General features: G+C 44.7%; 1 long non-coding RNA gene across 1 annotated transcript in view; it reads left to right on the forward strand.

Moving 5' to 3' along the window:
• LOC134170080 (uncharacterized) overlaps positions 1-18,746 on the forward strand; it is a 30,057-nt gene extending 11,311 nt beyond the window's left edge. The window contains exons 2-4 of the long non-coding RNA XR_009967119.1: positions 5,514-5,644; positions 17,908-18,004; positions 18,407-18,746. This is a non-coding gene — a long non-coding RNA (uncharacterized LOC134170080). The remainder of the gene's footprint in view (positions 1-5,513; positions 5,645-17,907; positions 18,005-18,406) is intronic.
• The last annotated feature ends 800 nt before the right edge of the window (positions 18,747-19,546 follow it).

Below are 19,546 nucleotides of genomic sequence, written 5' to 3' on the forward strand. Positions count from 1 at the left end.
AGCAGGGGATTTATCTAGCTGCAGTCTAATACTCCTTTGGCTGCAGCAAAGGCTGCAGCACTTCCCGACTATGGGCTGGTGCTTTCACTCACACACATCTGTGATTGATGGGCAGAGAGTATAAACACCTCATTAGTGCTATAATTCACTGGTTAGGGCTCAGCCTGTGCTGTAGGAGGGAGGGAGGGAGGGGAGGAAAAAAAAGAGTTGAGAAAGTTTAATAAAGGGGAAAAAAAAATGGAAGAAGGAGAAGAACGGATGTAAAGGCCACACAAATCATTGCAGGGAGTTCTCTGACCTGCTTTGAAAACTTTAATTGCTGATAATGGACAACCTGTTGGGTGGTATTTTATTAACACTAATAGATTTTTACGGGATATTTCTCACATTGCTCTCCCAGAGCCTGAGGATTACATTAAATATTAAAAGTTAATGCTCTTGGTTGCTGTTTCAAGGATGCCCCACTGATAACGAGCTTTCCCGCAAGTTCCAAACCAGGAGCTGCTTTTGCCACTTACGGCCCCTGCAATAATGATGAGGAAAATACTCACATCTTGTGTGCACCTTACAACTGAGGTTCTTAAAGCCTGGCCTAAATGCTCAGTAACAGCAGGATGGGAGACATATCTGATCATCATGGATATGCAAGAGCTTCCCGAGTCCCACGCTGAAAGCAAATGCTTCTAACCCCCGTTTGCTACTTTACGTTTCAGTTATTCAAAGCAGAGGCCTGAACCAACAGCTCATACCTGTTTCTTATGTCTGAAATGGATGTGCTGTGATCTATTTCTTTAAGAAGCCTAATGGTTCTATAAAAGTCTTCTTTCCACACTGATTTGTTACAGAGATGACCCAGCTTCCTGGAACAGAATCACAAGTGCCCCAGCAGGCAACTGCAAAGGAGGTGGGCAGCAAGGGGGTTTCTGGAGGATGCTCTTGGCATGCCAAAGTCCATCCTGCACACAGCAGAGCACATTCCGAGTATGGAAAGATAAGTCAGTTCTGTGCTTTAAAGAGAATGAATTCAAGCAGCCAAAGAAGGCAAAGAAATTAATGCCAACATAAGGAAGTTTGCTGGAGGGAAAGTATCCCTGCGTGCGCAGTAACCAGCTTATGCGGTGAGTCAGTGAGGTCTTGCATTGAATTGAGAAGTCAGAATACACGTTTCTGCTCATGGGTGAAACCTGAGCTTCCTCTTAAGAGCCTGCTTTGGACACACCAGCCCTGTCAGCAGTCATGGCCTGCACCTAGAAAGCAAACCTAAACTTGCTATGTCCTGTCTCAGTTAGTTGTCCGAGGCGGCCTGTCTCTTGTCTCATGCCATCTTCACTTTGTGGCTTCAGTGCTCTTGGGTTTGGATCTCATTCTGACCACTGTTTATGCAGCCACCTTCTTGTGCCAAACCAAGCTGGACCGGATGGCCACGTCCATGCTCTCTGGAACTGCTCTGGTACACTCTTGGTGAGTAACACTACTTTCCAAGCCTGCTTGGCCAGAGAGCAGCTTCCCAGGCTTTTTTGTGTAGGCAGCCAGCTAGAGCTTACTCAGAGCCTGTGTTCCAGCTACCAGGCCTATCTGTGGGCAGTCTACAAGAAGATGGATTTCTGTAGTTACTTTCTCTGTTTGTAGTCATGCCATGAACACTTTCAGATGGATTAGCTTTTGTTTCTCAAACTTCTCGCGATTTTGTGTTTCCATACAAGTAGTAAAAGCTGTCAAATTAACTTTGGCAGCCTTTCCCACCTTCCTTGCTAAAACAGGACACTTTTGCCTCTGTATTCCTTGCCCTATTTCTGTTGAAGTTTTGCACGTTAAGCAAAGGATTCAGCTGCTTTAGGATAGCGCAGGCGGAAGAGGAGAAACTCCAGTTCAGTCTTCTAAATCCAGCTTTCATCACCAAGGTCTCATCTTGGCATTTGGAACATGAGCTAGTAGAGCCAGTTTGGAGGGAGCAGGGAGTGAGCACAGAGACCAGTTGTCTTCCCTTGTATACAGGCCTGGCTTGGGTCAGAAATGTGCATCGAAGGTTTCAGACTTGGCTAGGGAGCATTTCATTAACCCTGTCTACACCAGACAGTGTTATCCTTTGAGGGGTGGACATAACAGTCTATGTCAGTTGGTTGAGATGCCAGAATTTTTTCCCTAGAACACTCCCCAAGGAATCTTGCAACTGAACTATAAATACATAGATGGTTGCTATGTAGAAGGATTTTGTCTTGCAGTAAAGGACATCATAACACCCACAAGATAGGTGTAAATAAAACTGGGAACTTCTGGAAGGCCTTACCTTTCAAGTTGGACAGGGTGCTGAAGCCATGATGCAGGATGCTTTTGACACAGGGCCCTTAGATTGCTTGAACTGGACTCGGCTCAGGTGGTTTAAGTCTTTTCAGTTGTGGATTTTCTGTCTCTGAAAGAAGGATTGGAATCTGAGTCCTTGCTGAATCTTGGAGGTTGATGTAGGTGAAGAGGGGATGGGATGCTTCTTTCCAAAGGGGGAGATCCTTTGGCTCACATGCTCCAGGATGGGCTTTGTTGCTAGACTGCTGTTTAGCAATAAAACAGCCTTAGTTACTTAACGGGAATTGACTGCTTGGTCACTTCTCCTCTCCCTGCCAGCCCGTTCGCTCTCCCCTCTTGCCTCCCATCCAGTAATGACAGTTTTTCCTGATTGACCCCACAGGCTTACAAAAACCCTTTTTACTTAAACGTATATTGACCTCAGCCTTGCTGCCCAGTGAATTATGTCACAGCTGGCAATCTGAAAGTCATAAATCAGGCCTCGGACCTGCGGAGCTGTCTCCTGATGATACGGATCTGAGCCTTTATCGATGAAGGTTGTACCAGGTGCCTTCATGTCTCTGACAGCTCCAACCCTTTCCATGTTTTTTTCTACTGTCATCCCATAGACCCTCTGATTTTTAACTTCCCTTTGATTTTTTCTTTATTTCCTTTGCCTGTCTTTGCTGTGTATAAAATTGCATTACTTGCCTTGACCTACCCTTTAAAAGGGAAGAAAAGGAAACTGTCAAACTCAACATCTTGGGTAATCTTAATTCTTAGGTACTGTTAATTTTACCAGGCTTTCCTTCTTCTCTTCCTATTCAATCTTGTGTTGAGTTTTGGTTGTTGTTTTCCTTGATGTGATTCTTTTGGTCTGGACAAATGCCCTGGACAAATGAGAAATTTAATGATACTGGAAATATTTCTCCCTTATTTTGTAATGCAAAATAATTCCAATAGATTCCTTTTGTATTCATCATCTTTTCCCCTATGACTTGGGATGTACTTGCTTGTTGTCACTTTTGTGGATGAGGGATGGGGAATAGTCCGTGAAATGTGAAATGTCACCATATAAACTGAATCAACCCTTGTGTCCTTGTACAAGTATTGATTGAGGGGGAAGGAGGGAACTCGCTCCATGACATGCTTTGTAAAGGAAGACGTGTGTTGTGCTCGACTTAAATGGTAAAATCCCATGAGTTTCCATGGTCCACTGTTCTTCTGGGGAGAAAGGGAGGCATAGCTCGATCTTCCTCTTCTAGCAGACAAGAGCAAGGCTGAAGTACCTGCACATCTTGCATGGGTGGCATATCCAGTGAAAGAGGGGTATTTGTTTGCTTTCCTTCATCTCCACACTATTTCTGTCTTTATTCTGTCTATGCAGGAATCCACTGATAACAAAGCTGGGAAAGCAAAAGAGCTTCTTTCTTAGTTCTTCCAGAGTTAGCGGAAATACGACTTTGGTGACAGACCCATCTCTTGGTTGAGATCTTGTAAGCCTCATTTCATACCTCATTTCATTCCTTCAGCGTGCCACGCAAATTCCTCAACTCGGGAACCATTCGATGTCTCGTGTTCAGGATATGATGCCTCTTTCTCTGCGTCCTGGCTGCCTTTAGTAAATGCAGAAAGATCATTTTGGTGATAGCTGCAGACAGTATCCCTGACACCGGGGCCAGACCTGGCAGAGATGAAATTAGTTGAGGGCTGAGGAGCATTCTTTGCTCCAAATGTCACCAGTGAAGTTGTGAGGGCCCTCAGCACTCGGTGGTGTTCAGTGCTACGGATGGAGATCAGGCCCTAAGATAGCAAGGTGATGAAAAGCCCTTTCAGCAGTAGTGACACATAGACAGAAGAAGATGCAGTGATAGTGTGTAGAAATAAATCCTTCTCATTCTGCTTTTGATCTTCTCAGTTCATTAAATGTAAGAATTTTTCTTACTATAAGTTTCTTACATCCTCAGTGAGCTTATGCCCTGCACTTTAAACAGCCTTTATCAAATGATACTAAAAGAAACAGACTCGTGCATTTATTTCAAAGACACAGGAACAGGCACTATCTTTATTTAGATTAAAATACTGGCCTGTGATGTTTGCGATGCAGTGTTGGTGGTACTGGCATGTGCAGCACTGCCCAGAGAGCAAAACTGGCTGCAAACTCCTTCATCTGCTTTTATGCTGGAGAGGATGTCAATGTGAATGACCTAAAGGTTGGACTGGTAGGAGAAAAAGTAGTAGATGGTGGATTATATTTCTCTTTTCCTAATATAAATTGCAGGCACAATAATGATGTTTGTGAGTTTGATACAAGATTTTAAGTTAGATTGTGGCCCTTCAAAGAAAATACTCATAAAGATACTCTACAAGATTAGAGGTTCTGAGGCCCAATGAGGCCATGGCTCAGGGTTTATGGCATCCATCAAGACATAGGGTATGAGCTGTTCTGTGACCTGGCTTTTATAAAGATCAAAAGGCTTAGAACTGTGGAGAATAAGATTTTCAAATCATCCAGGGGAGGCACCAAGTTGTCAAATGGGAGGAGGCTCTTTGAAGTGTGCAGATAAGAACCTTCCTAACCCTCAGTCATGTATAAAAGCCATTGCCAGCCAGCAGAGAGACGTGTCATCCAGTTGCGCTCACGGTGTCGAGGTAACTCATAGGAACAGACCAGCTGAGTGGATTCAGGGAAAGAGCTGGCTGTAAATGGGGCCAAAACTGAATGCTTGAAGAGGATTGAAAGGACTGGGACAATTTAGAACTGAATGTACTGGGGGAGGTGGGAATTCTACACGTTAACATCTCCCTGTGCTCCAGGAGCAGCAAAGCAAAGCACCTACTCTGGGGAGCTGGGAGTAAGAAGTGTGCTCCTCCAGATGTTATCTCAACCTTATATCTGAGTGTGGAGGAGCAGGTGGGAATGCTTATAAAGAGCTTCTGGGTGGGAAAAGGGTTAAGAGAGACAGAAGTCAGCAATATACCTCTGCTTTCTGTCCAAGAAGCTGAGCCAGTGCAGGGACAGGAGGGAGGAACCAATTCACTGCTGCTGTAGGCCAGGAATAGCTTGCCACTCATAGGGAATAGCTTGCCACTGGTAGGAAAATAGCTGTAGAAGAAACACTGTGTGGAGAAGCTCCTGCTAAAGGCAGGGCACTGGCCAGCACCACTTTTCAGGTGTCCCAGAGCCCACCATCCAGCATGAACGCTTACACGTTTGTTCATTCCCTTCTCAGAGTCCTCAGACTGGTTGATGTTGGCAGCTGGGTTATCATGATGCCTGGAGAAAGTACTTCTGCAGTGTTCTTCATGTAGGCAAGAGCTGTTAGCACTGAAAATCCTCCCCAGCATGGATTCTCCTGAGCTGGTAAGAAGAATTTCTGGTCACATTTATAGTTTAAATGGTATCTAGACAAGATAAATGTCCTTCATGTCTTGTCATCTTTGTGCTGATGAGCTAAGGATACATTTACTTCCATTATGATGACTGTTTAAGAGAAAACAGCTAAACAAGACAGAATAAGACCCAAGTTTCATGGCAGATGCTGTCGGATACATATGTTTCCTCTGTACTAAGCTCAGTCTTTTGGCTGACGATAGTATTTGTCTAGCCAACAACTTGAAAGCTGAAGGTGAAAACACAGAGGTAGGAATCGGAATCACATGCTCTTATACTCCACGTCCAAGCATTGAATTCCCTCACAGCACCATAGTTATTTCTTAAACCTCATCCTAATTATGGCAGCTCACACAGATGCTCTCTAGTAACTATGGTGCACATTTTGGTCAGAAATATTTTGATAGTCTTATTCCCATTGGAAAATGTCAGCTTGGCAAAACTGAAATTGTTGAGGAAATCACAATGATTTGGCTCTTTTTTTGTCTTCAGAGGAATAATGGAGGAGAGGCTGATCGAGTTGAAGACATGGGTTATATTTAGGTGTTCTTTTTCTCTCCAAATGACTTTTTGGTTTTTGCTTCTTGTTCTAGTTGTGCTTAGTTGTATTTAAGGCATTTCCAATGTATTTCAGTGCGTCCAAAATGAAACTGTGGGGGGAATAATGAGATTTTGGGGGGCTTTCTCCAAAGCAAAACATAAGTAGCTAATAGAAGTACAAAACTGTGCACGAGCTGGAACTTCCTTTCTTTTCCTCACCCCAACCGTGCAGTTACACACAGAGGCTGAGCTGTGCATGGTGTACAAATACTCTAGCAGTAGTATTGCAGAAGGAGTTCCCTGTTTCTCTCAACAAGGTTTTCTTTATTTACTCCAGGCTATTCAGGTTTCCTTTGCCATCCTTCTTAAAGCAACCATTTCCCAAATACCAGAGCAGAGAGAACTATGTTGTCAACTATCCACTCAGCAGCGTAATGAATAGGATCCTGCATTAATGGGCCCACAGGTCGGATTCAGCAAGGAAATTACCATGTCCCTGCGTCCTTTCAATTGCAGGCTTTAAAACCAAAGCATGGAGACACACATAAATTATTACACTGTCGTTTAATGTGGAGTCAGTCCAGTGTGAACCTTGAACGCCTGGAGCTGGTCCAGGCGAGTGGCAGGAACAAGGCTGAGAGTCCTAGTAAACACCACATCATTTCTGGTATTTGCAGGGCATCTGTTTTGCCTGCCCTTGCAGTACCTTTGTCTGGTCTGGAGAAGATCCTGGGTGACTGGTGATTGTATTACAGGCTGGCACATTTGAGGGTAAGCCATTCAGCTTGTCAGCATGCTCCCAGAAGGGAAGCTGCAGTGAAAAAAAACCTTGCTGTGGGCTTTGAAATCTGAACTGCAGCCAATTCCAGCTGAGGGATGTGCCCATCGCCTTTTTGCTGTGAAGTTGCCATCTGAACAATGACACTGTTGTGCGGCTTGAGCAGACAACAAGCAATGAAAAGGATAAGTGTCTGTCATATGTGTGACTGGGTAGATATCACTTAGAAAGCAATCCACGCCCTCAGCCTTTCCTTTAATGCTGCATCTCAAAATCCGCATTTAGAGTTGTTTTGAGGGGACACAAACGCATCCCCAGTTTCCTTTTTTATTAGCAAAACACCACACCATCTGGCCATGCTTCTCCTTGGAAAGCCATGCCTTCCTAAATACTGCTGGGAACACAAGAAGGAAAGTTGCAGGAGAACAGGGAGGGGGTTTCCAAGAGATGTGTTTTTCCATAATGGAATAATAGTCTAAGAGGAGCTCACAGCTTGTACCAACCAGTGAGATTCTGCTGCTAATATCCACTGCCAAACTTGTTTTCGCAGGACCAGGCTTCCCAACCCAGAACCCAGCTGTGTCATGCGTGTGCTGCACAGCTCTCTTCAAGTCAAGTGGGCCACAGCACGGGGTGAGTGTTACTCCAAATTCATCCAAATTAGAACATCTCGTCTTTTGTTCTCCATTTGTTGGAACAAACAGCTCCTCTCTTACTGTTTCTTATTTGCCACTCCTACAGGACCCCAGATGAAGCCATTGCACTAAGGTCTTAGCTAGTTTGTTCTGTGAAGTGCTTGAGTAAAGACAGTGAATGGTGAGGAGAGGAAGAGACTTGTAGTGCTGTGTCCCTTTTGCAGATGGGGACCTTTTATCCATTCAAGACAGAAAACAGCCTTCTTGGCCATTATACTCTGTTACCAAATACCTGAAGCTTGGCTGAGAAAGGATTGGTTGAAAGATCTATAGCAGTTATAAAAGAAGTCCTGCTGTCCTTGTTTTTCCTCCTGCACAGCCACATTGCAGGGGGAGAACTTCCATTTTCCCACCCAGGAATATCAGTGCACCTCAGACGTCTCAGATTTACTATTTGAGTAGGGTTTGCTTGGACTCTTCATGCAGGTCCAACCACAGATACTGCTCCAAGAAGCTGAAATGCTGACAGAGTGCCTGAAGCATTGAAATCCCATGAGGACCAAAGTATGGGCCAAAGAGAACATATCTGGGCATGCCAAAGACAGATAAAGCTCCAATAGAATTAGATGGTTATCCAGACTTCCAGCTACAGATTTAGAGTAACCCTGGCTTTTGGGCACCCCACCTGAGATGCATGAGGGCTGACATTCAGGATTCCCATGAGAGCTGGGCATCTAAGCCTTTTTGGGGTCTAGATGTTGTGAAACTTGTGGCTTTATAGTGGATATTGTGGTGTTGTCACGTGTGAAAAGCAAGTTGACTAACAAACTTCAGGAACTTACACAAAATATGATCATGCCCAAGCCAGGGATATAAAGCCCAACAGTCCTTTGAGTTTATGTAAGTAACGGGCCTTACATGGAGAGCGAGAAAATCCACAGGTAGGTTTGTGTTCCAATAAGGAATAGCAATCCTTTAAATCTGGGGCCAGGGAAGTATAATTAATGAAAGGGGTTGTGTTACTCTAGAGCCGAGTCAGGTTAAAGCAAAACTACCAGCAAGGGGTTGTTTACATTTCCCTATGGGCACAGATTTGGGATGAAGTGAACCAGCACACTGCCTGGGGTGACAGCTTGGTGTAACCCTTTGGTGAGCAGCAGGCAGAAACAGAGCAAAAGCAGTAGTTTGTGTTTTCCCAAAAGAATAAGAAAACATTCAGATAAGTAAGCGTGTAACCCCAGAAAGGAATACACCAGCTTCTCCTCTTCACTCTGCTGTCCATCTATTGTACGGATGTGGCAAGCCTCTTTACTAATCCTATCTGTTATAGGCTACAGATATTTCCATCTGTCCAACACTGTAGTGTTGTAGGAAGCAATACAAATGCTATTTGCTATATACTGGTAAGGAGTGCGGTGAAAAAGCTAGTGTTGCAAGATGAAGCATCCCTGTCAAGGCTACACCTCGTTCCAAGAGGCTGTCCATACCCATTTCCCCTGGGCTAGGAGTATGCTATTGCAATTCTTCATGAGATCTTTCTTACACAAGCTACAAACCTTGTAACATCTTTTACTCCCTTTGTCCAGACTAAGAGCAGATGTTGGGAGAGGATCCAGGCCTGTGTATTACACGTAGAAGAAGCCATATGTATAAATCCCCCTTCTTTCTACAGCTGTAATATACAGTGTATGCAGCTTATTATCCGAGAGAGATCCAGAGAACAGGGAAAAGTATAGGATAACCAGAATAATACAGGGTCTTGGGAGATTTCCCCCTGTTCAGAAAAGCTGGAAGAGTTTTATGTGGAAAGCCAGACTTGGGAGGAAAAGGACAGGGGTGAGTAAGGAGGAACCACTTTAAGTATAAAAATATCTGAAGGGAATAGGGAAGTGAGAGGTTTCAAGGCTACATGAGCTAGTGTCATATGCAAGGATAAGAGAACCTTGATTTAGGCTAGAGACAAGCCAGCAGGCAAGGAATTTGCTCCAGACAGAGAGTCCTTCGTAGATCCTGCATGCTACTATAGTTAAGAATCATGTCAATAGGGTTTAAAAGGTGCTTCAGAGGAACTGGGAAGCAAAGACAAATAAGGTGGGTGGCTGAGGGAGGAATGGAAAGTCCAGTGGTTACTGAGTGAGGCTTGAGTGTGATGAAAATCCTGGCTGTGCTCCAGTACAAGATTTCCTATCACATTAATTATACTGCAACAGGCTCCAGGGCTTTCTGTGATACAGACTTTGGATATCAAAAACGCAGCACAGACATCAGTGGTGGGGGTAATAAGATAAGTTTGCCGTGTTGTCTCCAAGCCTTCCACTAGGATGCCTTCAAAGATGAAGCCTGAGACTCTTTGGTGCTCTTCTGCCTTTGTGCACCTGGGCAGAAAATAAATGATTTATGGGGAACGAGGAATAATCAGCTCTTGGAAATGTCATGTTTCTCCCCAAAATTCACTCCATCTCCTTCTGTTACAATACAAATGCTCTTGGATGGCATTTTTGTGACACTAAAAGGTATTTGAAAAGAGTTTGCTTTGGAAATATGGTTACCTAAACCTAGACGAAGATACTGGGAATGTTGTGACACTGTCACTGTTTGGTGTGGGCAGAACTCTTGGCAGGTATCTCATGGAACTGTATCTTTTCAAAGCAGTAGAAGGACAGCTGCCACTAATGGTCACAGTTTACCTGGAGCCCCAAAACCTGAAGAGAGTAAATGGCAGCATCCATCAGATTTAATCCTTAGCCCTCATTTGCATTGAACCTCAAGTACCTGCTGTGTTCATTTCTTCTTCTGTCCCAGCCACAAGGATTGGCCTGAAATTCCTTCTAGGAACTGTCACTAGCTGGCTCCTTTATTCTTGTGGACTTTGTTTTCCTTGTTGGGTAGTGATATCAGCTGGTCTGAGGGATGCTGATGTAAACTTAAATAGCAGCCTTCACTCCTTGCTTTTACGATGGATAACTTGCTCTTTGCAGTTCTCCTAGCATGGGAATGGGACTGAGGTGAAGACTCTGTCTTTCCCCTCCAACAAAGAAGATTTTCCCCTCCAACTAGGTGCACTGGATGGCAAATGCCCTTGCAACCATTGAAGGGTGGAAAGTCAGCACGAAAGAAGTACAGTCTGGGAAGAAGCAGCAGCAGATCTCATACCATCCTAACAGCCACCATACTCTTGAAAAGGGGTGTAATTCAATGTGTGTAACCAGGGTTGCTTTAGACCTAGGATGTGAAGACTGTAAGGCCTGGTTCTTACTAAGATGTAGCAATGATGTTGGGTTTTAAGCCTCATTTATCACTAAAATGTGGAGGTATAAGTTGAGGAGGACAGAAAACCACTGGGGGAGCCCCATTTGTTGCAACCACACCACTGTCATTCTCCTTTGTGCTAGAGGCAAAGACTAAAGCTTTGTGCTGGCCAAGGAATTCCTTGAATAGTCTTAGGAGGCCAATTCCAGATACTGTTTTCTAACCAAAAGCATATAAAGGAGACAAGAATTGGGTCCATTCTGGAGCATCCACTTGCCCCTCCCAGCCTTGTGGCACATCGGCTGTAAAGATATGGAGCATCCTCTACTTCCACCTCCTTTGGTATGGCCAGAGCAGAGTTAAGCCTCCTTTTCCCTCTCTCCCTTCCAAAAGCACATTATGGGATTCACTTTTCTGCCTCTCCCTCCTCTCTCCCGAGCTGTGTGTTTGAAATGATATCTATTTCTCTTTGCGACAGCACACCGTGACTGCTGCCTTGACATTCTCCCAAGCTGACATCCCGACCGGTATGACACTGATGCCTTTGGGCAGAAATCAGAGCCGGTTTGCTACACGCCTCTGCGTCCCTACAATGCCTGTAGTGCCTCTGAGAGCCCCCAGTGCCCTGCTAGGGAAACAGAGCGAGCACGTGGGCCCCAGATGAACTCCAAGTAGGGAGCAGGCATTATCTGCAATGATCCTGCTACCCTTTCTCAGGTTTAAGTGTTCACATCGACATGGATTTTTCCTCCTTTTTGTGCTTTATTCTTTCCTTTCCCTTCTACCCATGGTGGGTTTCCTGTTTCTTCCCTGGTTGCAGAGTCCTTGGGGAGCTGGGTTTTCATGAGCTGGAAAAGGAGCGCGCAAGCATCTGATCAGCCCTTATTAGCGTTGAGAAGGATCTAATAGTTCCTGGCTTCTGGGACCATTACCTGTCATTTAGTTTTATTAAGTCAGTGATGAGAAAGTTTAAAATTAAAGGCTTTGTAAATTGGATTCCAGTTTAAAAGGGAGGTACCTACCGGGAAGTGAATGCCAAAGCTTGCAGATGGGCCACAGGGAACAATACCAGACTTGAGCTGCTTTGACAAAGATCCTGTGCCGAGGTGTGGAAGGGAGGTAGTTTGTGGCAGAGCCTCGGGGTATCCAGGGATCTTCAGCTATGTGAACCATTTAATCCCTTGCCAGGCTACTCACGTTTGAATCTCCAGTTACTGTTTGAGGGTAGGGTGGTCTGCTGGTTGAGTCATTACCCAGTGCTGTGAGTTCTGATTCAGCTGGACTGACACCAGGCAAGTCATTTCATCTCCTCATGGTTCATTTCCTGATTTATAAGGAGGAGGAGTCGGTGTTGGTGTTACCTGTCACCTCTTTTAGGTAGTCAGCCCTCTGGGACAGGAACTGTCCTTGACTCTTGTGCTTACAACAAAAGCTCCAACTCATTTGAGGATTCAAGGCATAAATAAAGGCTTTAGTCTGGAACAGAAAGCAAGCAAAATGGATGAGGCACCTAGTTAAGAGAAACATCTCATTCTTAGGGCTTGTAACACTGCAGTATTCTCTGCTTTTGAGACTCATCTTCGAATTAGCCATCCAAATGCACTTGCAGATGAAATACCCCAACTGTAATAGAGCAATCCAGCTAATTATGGTGTGACAAGGGAAGCTTAAGGGCCAGTCCCAACAAAAGCTCCTGTCACTTCTGTTATCTCAGTTGAATAAAAGTCTCACGGTGACATTGCTCGATGAGAAGCAGCCTGAACCAGTGAATATAAGCAGTCAGAATTCTTGCTTCTTGTGTCTCAATTTGTCTTTGACTTGAGAAGTCACCTGAGGTCAGAGTTTTAAGATTGCCTCCTGCCCATCCTTGCATTGTTAAATGCACAAATTGTGCTTACACGGCTTTACTTGGAGATTTAAGGTTCACACTTTGTCTCTGAAAGGCAGAGTACAGTACTCCACCAAAGCACAGGGCTTCGCCAGCTAATAATAGATTGCGAAACTAAGTGTCTCCCGAAGGCAGAACGTACAAGGATGAAACAGAGATTCCCCTTAAAGTAATGGTTTCTTGGAAGAGTTTACCTTGGGTTCTCCCCATGCAGCTTGGCATTTTCCATCTCCCTGTGCTTTGCCGTTTTTCTCTGGGTTTAAAAAAGGTAAGATACGTAAACCCTTCAGGCTGGAAGGGACCATCCACTCTAACCATCTAACCAAGCTTCAGATGTGAACCCTCTCATTACGGAAGGTTCACCTCTAAAAAGAACCAGGACTGGGAGCAAAACCTCACACCAAACTCACAGCAAAGGATGCGTCTTTCTCCTTCTTGTACCAGAGACCTTCCAAACCACACAGGCAGGAGATGGGGTAATAAACCCAGAGGAAACTGAGACATGGAGGGGTAGATAAGGAGGAGCAATGCTCATGCACTGCAGGCAACCTTGGATGCAGAATTCCTGTGAAGTGAGATTAAGCATGTGTTAACTACAGGCCATTCTTCCTGTATCTCCATAGGCATAGCAGTTCCTTCAGCCAATTACCACCTTCCCTTGAAGGGGAGTGATGCCTCTCCCAGGTTTCTCTGCTAGCATCCTGAGAGAACTGATCTATGAGCTATTCAGTGGTTACTCACCACTCTTGTGCTTGCAGCCCTGTGACTTGACCACAAGGCGCTCAGAAGGTGATCTGGGGAGATAGGATCCGATGTAAAATGTTCCTAGATATCCCTGGAGCCATGATGTAATGAACCAAGGTTTTCTTCTTTACATTCCACTCTGCTGAAAAACCACAGGCCCCAAAGTATGGGCCCAGAGAAGCTGAGGAGTTTTAAAAAGGAGGCTCAGATCTTGTGCTGGGCTGAGCCATTCCATGCTGAGGTGCTAAGGTTTCTGCCTAAATCCTGCCCCTCTACTCTGCTCTCGTGAGACCTTACCTGCAGCACTGTGTGCAGTTCTGGTGTCCTCAACATAAAAAGGACATGGAACTGTTGGAACAAGTCCAGAGGAGGCCACGAGGATGATCAGGGGCTGGAGCACCTCCTGTATGAAGACAGGCTGAGAAAGTTGGGGCTGTTCAGCCTGGAGAAGAGAAGGCTGCGTGGAGACCTCATAGCAGCCTTCCAGTATCTGAAGGGGGCCTATAGGGATGCTGGGGAGGGACTCTTCATTAGGGACTGTAGTGACAGGACAAGGGGTAACGGGTTCAAACTTAAACAGGGGAAGTTTAGATTGGATATAAGGAGGAAATTCTTTCCTGTTAGGGTGGTGAGGCACTGGAATGGGTTGCCCAGGGAGGTTGTGAATGCTCCATCCCTGGCAGTGTTCAAGGCCGTGTTGGACGAGGCCTTGGGTGATATGATTTAGCATAGGGTGTCCCTGCCCACAGCAGGGGGCTGGAACTGGATGATCTTAAGGTCCTTTCGAGCCCTAACGATTCTATGATTCTATCCTGTGTCACTTAGTAAAGTCTTTTCCCAGTCTTTTCCAATAGTCTTTTCCCAGCAACCACTCCCTTGTTTCTGCTGCTGTGATGGGAGGTGTTGCCAAAGGAAAAGGCAGCACAACCAGGCCTGTGTTGTACCTCGCTACTCCGAGTTTGTTGCCTGTTTGGAGCTTTGGTATGTGTTGTAATGGTTCCACACAGAGCACTGTTTTCTTAGTGTCACGTGTGCTGGAGCTGAGAACACAGATTGCAGTATCTCAGTGCTTTGAAAGACCTTCAAAACCATTTTTGGAGGGACAGTGATTCCCGAGTCATGTGTCTGTGACAGTCATCCTGGCATATTTATATCTGCCGGACCAGGATGAGACTGTCCATGCTTTGATGCTTTGGATTTCAGTACCTGTTGAAATCCCCTGAACAAAAGGTGCTATTAATTACGGGGCCTGGCTTTGATGAATGATGCATAGGGGACAACATTTCATTTTGTCTAGGGGGAGGTAAGTGGGATGGGGCATTTCTGAGTGTTCAGTGATGCAGGAGAGGTGCTGGGTGTTGCCTGATCAAGGGGAAGTTGCTTCCTCTCTCTAGAGTGCTGTAAAGTCAGTGTCAAGTCACTGTGGCATCTGGGTTATGTCACCTTCTGATGGGGCTACCTCTTTATACATCAGATTTGCCCAGACAAAAACCAATTCAGCTCTTTACCTAAAAAGCTTCAGAATTACTCTAGTTCTAATGGCTTTTGCCTGCCTGAGGGACTGTCCAAGGCCATTTTAACACCAGAGCAATGAATTTGGGGTTCAGATTCTTATTCAGATAGGTGAGATGGGGTGTTCTCAGAGGAAGCCCCACGATGTCAACATTTCTTTCCCCACATCCTTTTGAAAGGGCAAAGAGAAGTCTTACAAAAGCTGCTTATATGGCAGGATTATAAGAAATGCTTGTTCCTGAAATGGTGAATAAAACCTTTTCCCACAGCTTTGATTTGGCTGCCGAAAGTTGATTTCCTATCTGTGTGTATCATGATGTTTCTGTGCCCGGGGGTCATGTCTGTGCCAGAAAGTTGAATTAATATTTGGGGTATCTGAAAGGTTTGTCTGTACAAACAGCACTACTTGTCACTTCAGTCATCTGAGAACATCTGTAGCTGGTCTCACAAAGGGGCTCAGTAGCAGGACTACACGGTAGGAGGTTTGTGGGATGCCAGCTGGTGTAACTGGTGGGAAACAAGCCCATTCAAAAGGGAGAGGAAAAGAAGGAACACCATAAGACAGTGCTATTGAAACTAAGGATAATGGAAAGAAAGTATTCATTCCTTTTAAAGCTCCCAAAGTGACAAGGAATAAATTGGGTCGCATGATGTTCTCTTGTGGCCAAGAGAAGACTTAGCAAAGACAGAAGGTGTGATTATTGGTTTTTAACTGAGTTTAAGTATTTATACTGTAGATGGTGGCATGATTTAATCTTCATATTCATACAATCATAGAATCATAGAATAGTTTGGGTTGGAAAGGACCTGAAGATCATCCAGTTCCAACCCCCACTGCCATGGGCAGGGACACCTCACACTAAACCATGGCACCCAAGGCTTTGTCCAACCCGGCCTTGAACACTGCCAGGGATGGAGCATTCACAACCTCCCTGGGCAACCCATTCCAGTGCCTCAGCACCCTAACAGGAAAGAATTTCCTCCTTATATCCAATCTAAATATGTATCTTATGATTATGTTCCAGTTTAGTGATTCACTTCAGGATAATCTGAATCACACCTTGGAAATTTCTATTTCTTATTATGACTGTAAAGGTTTCCTAACAATAGTGGCTGAGATGAGGAGATCTATACTGTATCCATCCACCTTTGTCAGGATTAGACCCAAGGTGTCAGGGAAAGAGAGTGTCAGGATCTGAGTGAGGGAGATCTCACTGCAGTGATGGGGCAAAGCTTGTTCAGTGATTATGGAGGCACAGGGAAGAAGTAAGTTTGGGGAAGGCAGGTAAATGGCAGCTGGAGAAGCAAAGGTGTATTTGGGGATGTAGAAGTTCAAGAGTGAAGGTCAAATGAACATAGGAGAGTAGAACTAGGAAAGGGTTTTTGTATCTATTCTGGTTTAGAACAAGCACATGGCTATTCTAAACCACAACAACTTCAGTCACCTCAGAATAAACTAGTGCTAATGGCACGTGGCTGTGAGATGGGAAACCAAAGCTGAAGTCTGCCTTATTCAGGTCAGGGACTGGAACCAGAATCTTCCATGCTGGGTCTGAGTGTACTAACTCACATACAATGGATGGCATCTGTAGCTTGTCTTTCTGGAAGCATTTGATTTTGTACACATGATTAAATACTTGCACGTACACATGGTAACACCAAAAACAGGACATGGAGTGCAGTGGCAGAAGAAATCCCTTGCAGGTCCTGAGAACATACTCTTGTGGAAACTCTTTACTCTTCTAATGAGAAATTTCAGTATAATTTAATTGACTTTCCCAATGAAATTGCACTGAAAAATTCCCTGAACAGCTCTCATCAGGAGGACCAGAAGAATCCTTCACATAATAGGTTTAAGACAACTAAAAGGAAATAAATCATGACATGAGTGGCTAAACAGATTGCAGAAGTCATTGACAAGGAATACAATGGCCAAAGGCACAAATATGTTCAGAGAACACTTAGATGTGTACATGGAAGGTGACTTCATCAATGGCTAAAATGACAACTGGGTGTAACAGGGAAAGACCAGTCATAGGAGAACCTGGGGTTTATATTCTCCCTTAAGCAGCCTGCCCATGCCTCCTGGTAGAGATCAGGTACCGAGCTAGGTTGCCTTTTGCCCAATATGGCATTTTCATTCTTCTTCTAAGTCCTTCTGTTTCTTGCCCTTGTGACAGTACTGGAAGATGGCACTGGGGTTTGGTCAGCCTCATGTGTATGCCTGCTTCTGTACCCTGTCTGGAGACATCGATCCGTAGGGTATGTCTGATGCAACTACGTGTTATGGTCAAACACTGTTTCTACATGCACATAAGATAAAGAGGTTATTACCCTGTGCCTTCTGTGTCACAGAGCATGCAACAGCCCAAAGCAGGCAATCTTGCCTTTTGTTAGTGCTTCCCAGGTACCCAAAATCTGGCATAAACTCCAGAAGGGTGTTTTCCAAATAGCCTGCAAAGCTGGGAATTAAAGACAAGTGTGAAATCTCTTCCAGCTCCCTCTGTCATCTGGGCATGCTCGTGCCATGAGTCAGCACGGGCTGTTGGGACATCTGGAATGGGTTCATGTGAGTCCGTGGGGTCTGGAGCATCTCGCATGGGAAATCCCTCGGTACTCTGCTCATTTCACTGACGGGCAGCTCATGCCTCCACATGACAAACTAGAGGCAGACCTTTTGCAAAGCATGGTGGAGGAGGATGTTCTGATCCTGATCCAAAACTGTTCTCACGATAACCTCATCTGACTGGTTTAGCCCTCCAGATGGGACAGGCTCTTACATCCAGCACAGGGATGTGATGTACAAACATCTAGAAACCACTTTATTGTTTGTTCAAGGCTAAAACCTGCTCCCATCCTCCTCAGTTTTACATGTATTTCATTCCAGTGATCCAATTTCTGCGTGGCATTAACCATCACCACGCTTGAGTCTTCCCGGATGAGGAGCTATTTTATACCTTCCAGCTGAAAGACACCTGACTTAGGTGAGTACACACCTGCGGTCTGAGCCTGAGCAAGGCATTTAAAGATATTCTTGGCTTAAACTGGGTCTGAGTGGGTGAAACTTGGCACTGAGGTGGCCCATGAAGTGAATGACCTGTGAAAAAGTGTTTTAAAAACAGGGTATCAACTTGGAGCTACATTTTTCTGTGGTTATAGGGCAGCTCTCCGACCTCCCCACCTAGTTTGCAAGTAATCTTGTCAGGACAAAGAATCCATGCTGAGCCTGTGCTGTTGAGACTAGGTGGTTATCAGGACCTGCACTGGTGAACTTGAAGGTAGTTCTCGTCTCTCTGTGGTATAGAGGAGTCACTGTGGTACTGACTGCACTGCAGAGATATGCTCTTGTATTAAACAAAATACACACCAAAAACCCTCTTCTACAGAACCCTGGAATTAATGGTCTTCCTAGCTGGTTTCTTTCAGGCCATTTGTGCTACAGGGTGAGTGTTGAAGATAAAGATTGAATCTGCAGCTCTGAACACCACGAATTGCTTAATTCATCTTAATAGAGGTATTCACTCTGAACCTGAAAAGCTTTTAGTTGAGATTTAGCCTGTGGTTTGCTATTACAAATTGCTTGGTGGTAACATCAGTTTAAGACATTGTTGTCTCCTGGCCTTGTACTTGCTGCTATGCTGGCACAACTACTCCTGTGGTTGGGAACCAGATGGGAGGAGCCATCCAGCTTGAAGGGGGGGAAAGGTTTAGTTTGTGTTTGTGTGTTTAAAGCAGGAAAAGTTCCTCTGTCTGCTTCAGCACCCGGTCACACCGAGCTTTCCTGGCACAAAGGAGTGGAAAGAGCACTTTGGCATGGAGGAAACGAGTGACAGAGGGTGCAAGGTGAGCACAATTCTGGTAATGCCACGGTGTACTTTTTTATCTCACCATGACTTAAAACTGATCTCAATATGTGAAAAATGCTCAAATGCCTTTAAAATTGTTGGCCTTCATCTTTGCTTTTAGGTGTCTTGGCAGACACTTCCAATCTATGTCATTGTCTCCCAGTCTCCAGCCATCTTCAAAGGGTTTCCAGCCTCCCATGTTTTGCAAGTGGGCCCTGCAGCCCATTGGTATTGAAAATGTGTGAATGAATAAAATCACTGGAGTTGAATGACAGTGTAAGTATCAGTTGTCACTGCAAGGAATATTTCCTTCATTTCCATAATGAGTTCATTGAGAAAGAACCCATTTTAATATAAAGGAAAGCAGGGTTTCCACAGTGATATTCTCCTATTGAGCAGACCTCATCATTTAAACCCATTATGGAATGTAAAGATCATTTGCTATATACCTCATTAAACCACCTGAATCCAGAGTTACCATGAAGAGTATGGTAAGATGCCTGGGAAAACAGGCAAAATCTATAAAAAGAACAGACTTCCAAGGCACTAGAAAGTGGTGAATTAATCCCATTGAAAGTTTGCCACCCCAGCAATGGAGCTGTCTGATAAAGAAATTCCCTGCAAACCCAGAACAGTGGAATACCCAAATGATTAGATTAAAGAAATGCTTGCTTTGTTTAA

Source organism: Pezoporus occidentalis, unplaced genomic scaffold, assembly GCF_034315485.1.
Source record: "Pezoporus occidentalis ecotype Australia unplaced genomic scaffold, CSIRO_AGI_Poc_V1 ctg37, whole genome shotgun sequence".
NCBI lineage: Eukaryota > Metazoa > Chordata > Aves > Psittaciformes > Psittacidae > Pezoporus > Pezoporus occidentalis.